The 5,442-nt window shown below is 46.1% G+C and overlaps 1 non-coding gene across 1 annotated transcript; it reads left to right on the forward strand.

Moving 5' to 3' along the window:
• Positions 1-4,965: 4,965 nt before the first annotated feature.
• Positions 4,966-5,038, forward strand: TRNAE-UUC (transfer RNA glutamic acid (anticodon UUC)). The gene has a single exon. It is a non-coding gene; the product is annotated as a tRNA-Glu (tRNA).
• The last annotated feature ends 404 nt before the right edge of the window (positions 5,039-5,442 follow it).

The following is a 5,442-nucleotide window of genomic DNA, read 5'->3' on the forward strand; positions in this document are numbered from 1 at the left end:
CTTCAGTACTTCAGAACATGATCTCACTTAGAAACAGTTGGTGCTGATGTAATTAGTTACGATGAGGTCATGCTGTGGACTCAACCTAATATGGCTGGTGTCCTTCTACGAAGAGGGATATTTGGACACAGACACAGAGGGAGAAGGCCATGTGATGACAAAGGTAGAGATTAGAATGACACAGCTGTAAACCAAGGAGCACCAGGGATTGCCAGGAGCCACTGGAAAGAGGTGGGAAGCAAGGATGGAGCCTCCCCTGCAGGTTTCAGAGGGAGTGTGGCCCTGCCGACACCTCATTTCAGATTTCTAGACTCCAGATCCACGAAAAAATGAGTTTCTGTTGTTTTAAGTCACCTAGTTTGTGAAACTTCATCAGGGCAGGTCTAGGAAATGAAGACAAGAGGTAAACTCAGGCCTGGTTTTTCAGTTTCTCCTCCGAGTGAGTTTCTACAGGTTAGGATGCTTGCACATGTAACAACCAAAACCCACTCTGACTGGTTTAGACAACAAAGGGGATTTGTTCTATATATCCAGCTGCTTGATAAAAAGAGATCTGCGTGCTGACAATAATCATCAGATGACTATATGAACACGGAGAATTACACAGGGGGACTTGTGTTACTGAGGTTGGGGTGTGGGTACAGCTTTATCATCTCAGACAGAAGACTCTTCCCTCTGAAAATGTGCATTCAACTTACTTCATGGGTTTCCTAGAACAAAACCATTCTTTACATTTGTAGATTGGAAGGGGATTTAGTATTGGAGTCATCCTCAAAAATGACACACTGGCTTTAGCCTCTTGAGACAAAAGTCTCCCAGCAGGTTTTAGAATCCAGTATGTTCTACCAAGATTTCAAAACTCTTAGAGCTGTATTGTAGCCAGGGCAGCATCCACTCTGTGTGTGTGTGTGTGTGTGTGTGTGACAGTTAATAAGCCTTTGATAGAATAGTCTGAATTTGCCCTCAAACAGTAATTCTCCAGTTCCTTTTCTGATTTATTTCTCGAGCACCATCACCGAGCTCTACCCAGGTGGGACAGTATCTGGAGGCAAAGCATTCCTCAGCACGAGTTCACCACAGGGCTGTAAACATGCAAATTCTCAGGAGTCCAGACACCAGATATCCCAGCCCTGCACACACCGGTGCTGTCAGAGAGAGAACTACAGATTCTTGCTTTAGTTTCTCCAGCAAGGGAACAAAAGCCACAAAGAGTGCTGGACACTTTGCTCAATCCTGTGGGCACGTGTTATACGCTAATTGATGCTTTTGCCACCTGGCAGTGCGCTGTTTTGAGCAATTGTATGTCTATAGGAAATAATAAAGTGATTCATTTTTATCTTGAAAACGTCAATAGTTAACATACATTCTATCAATATTGCCTTTTGTCCCCAGCTTCTGCCTCCAATATTTTTTTTTTTTTTGTAGTACGCGGGCCTCTCACTGCTGTGGCCTCTCCCATTGCAAAGCACAGGCTCTGGACGCGCAGGCTCAGCGGCCATGGCTCACGGGCCCAGCCGCTCCGCGGCATGTGGGATATTCCCGGACTGGGGCACGAACCTGTGTCCCCTGCATTGGCAGGTGGACTCTCAACCACTGCGCCACCAGGGAAGCCCTGCCTCCAATATTTAATTGTAATGTATTGTAGTTGCAACAAGTTGAATCAACTGAGATTGAAAAATGAGATGTAAAAAAAAAAAAAAAGTGGAAAAACATATCCTTTGCGGTCAATATTCATTTTGCAAAGGGTTTTTTTCTGTAAGGAAGCCTGCCAAGAGCGGGAAAGACAATGAAGACAGAAAGTGATTCACTGAATCAGCAGCTTCAGAGAGGTCAGAAGGAGACAGAACTGGCCCTTGTACTTGGCAAAGAGAAGAGAGTCAAGAGGTTGGCTGGAAGCCCCGGAAATGCATCCTGTGAGACAAAGAGAGGGGTGTGTGTGACCACGCAGTGGTCAGGAGGATGGGGTGGATGCCACACTGCCGGGGGAGGGAGAGGTGCCCCCAGCCTCCTAGGACATGACCTCCGCCCTCCCACACCTTGGCTCCCATCAGGGCCCCTTCCCTTTCCTGGAAGTCAATGTTCCCTTTATGTCAACAACCTCTCCGTGACCTTAATATTCTCCACCCACCACACTTCTGCTTGGGTTGTCCCAGAAGTGACCTTTTGGTCAGAAACTCCTCAGTAAGAAGATTGGATCCATGGGGTCACTCACCTGGGACCCCTGGCACTTAGTTCACCAGACTAAGAAAGCTGAGGCTAGAAGATGTTGTCAAACAAAATCTCCCTAGACTTTCTCCAGAAATCATGTCCTGGAATTATCCCAAGCATTTTTTTTTTTTTTGGCTGTGTTGGGTCTTCGTTGCTGCGCACAGGCTTTCTCTAGTTGCGACGAGCAGAGGCTATTCTTCGTTGCGGTGCGCGGGCTTCTCATTGCGGTGGCTTTTCTTGTTGTGGAGCACGGGCTCTAGGTGCGTGGGCTTCAGTAGTTGTGGCTCGTGGGCTCAGTAGTTGTGGCTCATGGGCTCAGTGGTTGTGGCTCGTGGGATCTAGAGCGCAGGCTCAGTAGTTGTGGCGCACAGGCTTAGTTGCTCCGCAGCTTGTGGGATCTTCCCAGACCAGGGCTCGAACCCGTGTCCCCTGCATTGGCAGGCGGATTCTTAACCACTGCACCACCAGCAAAGTCCCCAAGCATTTTGTAATCCCACCTCGACCTTCCAAAACGTCTCAGTGAAGGAGGAGGAAGTCATTTATGTGTCCGCTGGACATCTGTTATTGTCACCTGCCACCTGTGGGCCTGGTACTTTGGGTCGTATTTGGGATACTTCATGAAGACAGTCAAGTTCCTACTCTCATGAAGCTTACAACATAATGAAGGGTTGCTGAACAAAGGAATACACAAACTCCTTTCAGTATTGACAAAGGATATGAAGAAATTAAAATGCAGCCATGCAGTACAAGGGTGACTTCGAAGGGGCCACCTTAGTGTGGGTGGTCAAGAAGAGCCTTCTGAGGGGATGATATCTGAGCCAAGATCAGAACAGAGGAGGAGGCAGACATGAGACCATCTAAGGAAGAGGATATAATGGATCTAAGTGGGAAGATGCTCATCTTGTTCAGCAGGAAGGAAGCCAGTGTGAAGTGACTGGTGACTCTCAACAGAGGCGATTTTTCCCACCAGGGGATACTGGACAATTGTGTTGCCACACTGGGGGAGGGTGCTCCTGGCAGCTAGTGGGTAGGGGTGGAGATGACTCTAAACATCCTATAGTGCACAGGGCAGCTGCCCATGATGAAGAATTATCTGGACCAAAATGTCACTGGTGCTGAGGTTAGAGGGTAAACTCGAGTGTAAGAGTGGCAAAGGTGGGCAGGGAGGTGATGGGGCCGTATTGGGCTGTGCAGCCCTCATGAGGAGTTGGGGTCACTCTAGAATGATGGAGCCCACTGGAGGCTGCTCCTCTGGAGCCCGGCATGGTCTTCTCTCTTGCACTGATGGTTCTGGTGGAAAACTGACAGGAGTGGTACCACAACAGACCCTCATATAGAAGCCCAAACAAGAGAGAAGGGTGGCTCCGATGAGCAGGGGAGATGCAGAGACATGGATGGTTTGGGGATACACTCTCAAGATGAAACAGACAGCTCTGTTGGTGAACTGGCTTGTGTGCAGCGGTGGGGGAAAGAGGAATCAAGCATGATTCCTGAGATGTTCGCTGGAGCAACTGGATGGTTACTTGTGACATTTTTGTAACAAGAAAGACTAAGAGAGGATTCTTTTGCGGTAAAAAACCAGAAATTCTGTTTTTGGATGGGATGAGTTTGTGACACTTATTGAACACCCACATGCAGAGATACGGCAGACAGTGGGCCATCACCATATAGATGGTATTTAAAGTAGATAAGATACACTAAAATCCATCAATTGTGTGCCGGTTTATAGTGGACTACTTAAAACAGTAATACTAACTTCAATATCAAAGGGGAAAAAAAAAAGGAACATTTTTCCCTCTTGCAGTTTGCATAGAAAAAGTTGGTTAAGCTCTAACAATATATGATTCTTGGAAGAATAATTTTTTTAAAAGAGGCAGGACAATGTGAACTAAGAAGATGTTGACAAATACAGAATGAACCAGCAAAAGAGTTAAGAATCAGGGCTCACAGAACTTGAACTTCTTTGTGGCACCCCAACTTCACTTTCCTGATTCAATCGTCCCCCTGGTGGGGTTGCTGTTATCCCACTTCTCCGTGAGCCACCTCCCAAGCATCCACAAGGACCACTGAAGAAAGTGCCCCTCTGTGAAGCCATCTCTGTTCCTGACCCGAGTGGCTGCTCTTTTCTGTGCATTTGAGACACCTGAAATCCAGTCCTTCCCACAAGCCAGGCCTATGTTAATGTCATATCCTCTCATTGAGTGCTATGACTATGTACTATGAACCCCAGTTTGCAGACCAAGTAACTAAAGCACTGGGAGGTGAAATTCCCAAGGTCACTCAGCTAGTCAGAGGCAGAGTCAGGATCTGAACTCAAGGCTGTCTACTCCAGAACTCCTGCTCCTATTATTTTTTCAGTGACTGTTTTCCTCCACTAGACTTTCAAGTCCTTAAAGAACAAATCAAGCCACACTGGGTTCACGGTGAATACCAAGTGTCCTAGGTTTGCAAAGTGCCCCATATTTGGAAGTAGTCTTGATATTTGAAATTCTACCGTGAAATCACAGCTGCAAGTTTCCGTCTCTAGGCATTTACAACTCAGGCCACTGAAATCTGCTATAAACCACCAGTCACTAAAGGAACACTTTGCAGAGAGGAAAAGTAAAAATCTTGATTTTTCTTCTTGAAGCTGAGATGCTTATTTAAAAAGCAGCCCAAAGCTGTATCAGAATTTACTCTTTACTGAATTTCCTTTCTTTTTCCAGGAAGAAAAAAAATATATCACTTTCCCCTTTTGTAGCAGGTTCTATGGGGTATTCCCTGGTGGTCCAGTGGTTAGGACTCGGCACTTTCACTGCCGAGGCCCCGGGTTCTATCCCTGGTCAGGGAACTAAGATCCTGCAAGCCACACAGTATGGCCAAATATAAAACATAATGATAATAAATAAATTGTAGCAGGTGCTCTGACCTCACCACTGTCCTCCCTCAGACAACACTGCCCCACCCACTGACCTTCACCATCATTATGGGGCTGCATTTACTCTACAACTGGAAACCAAGGCATATCTTCCTACAATGCAGACAGTAACAGCTTAGGTCCCTACCTCTTGCTCCAACTGTTCATAAACTTTAAGCAGGATAATAGCAAAGATGTTCACTGCAGTGTTATTTAAAACAGCAAATAGCTAGAAACCATCCAAATGACCACCATTATTGATGTAGTTGATCAAATTGTGATACATTCACCTAACAGAATATTACCAGCTTTTTAAAATGTTTACTACGAATTTTTAT

This window comes from Phocoena phocoena, chromosome 13, assembly GCF_963924675.1.
Source record: "Phocoena phocoena chromosome 13, mPhoPho1.1, whole genome shotgun sequence".
Lineage (NCBI taxonomy): Eukaryota > Metazoa > Chordata > Mammalia > Artiodactyla > Phocoenidae > Phocoena > Phocoena phocoena.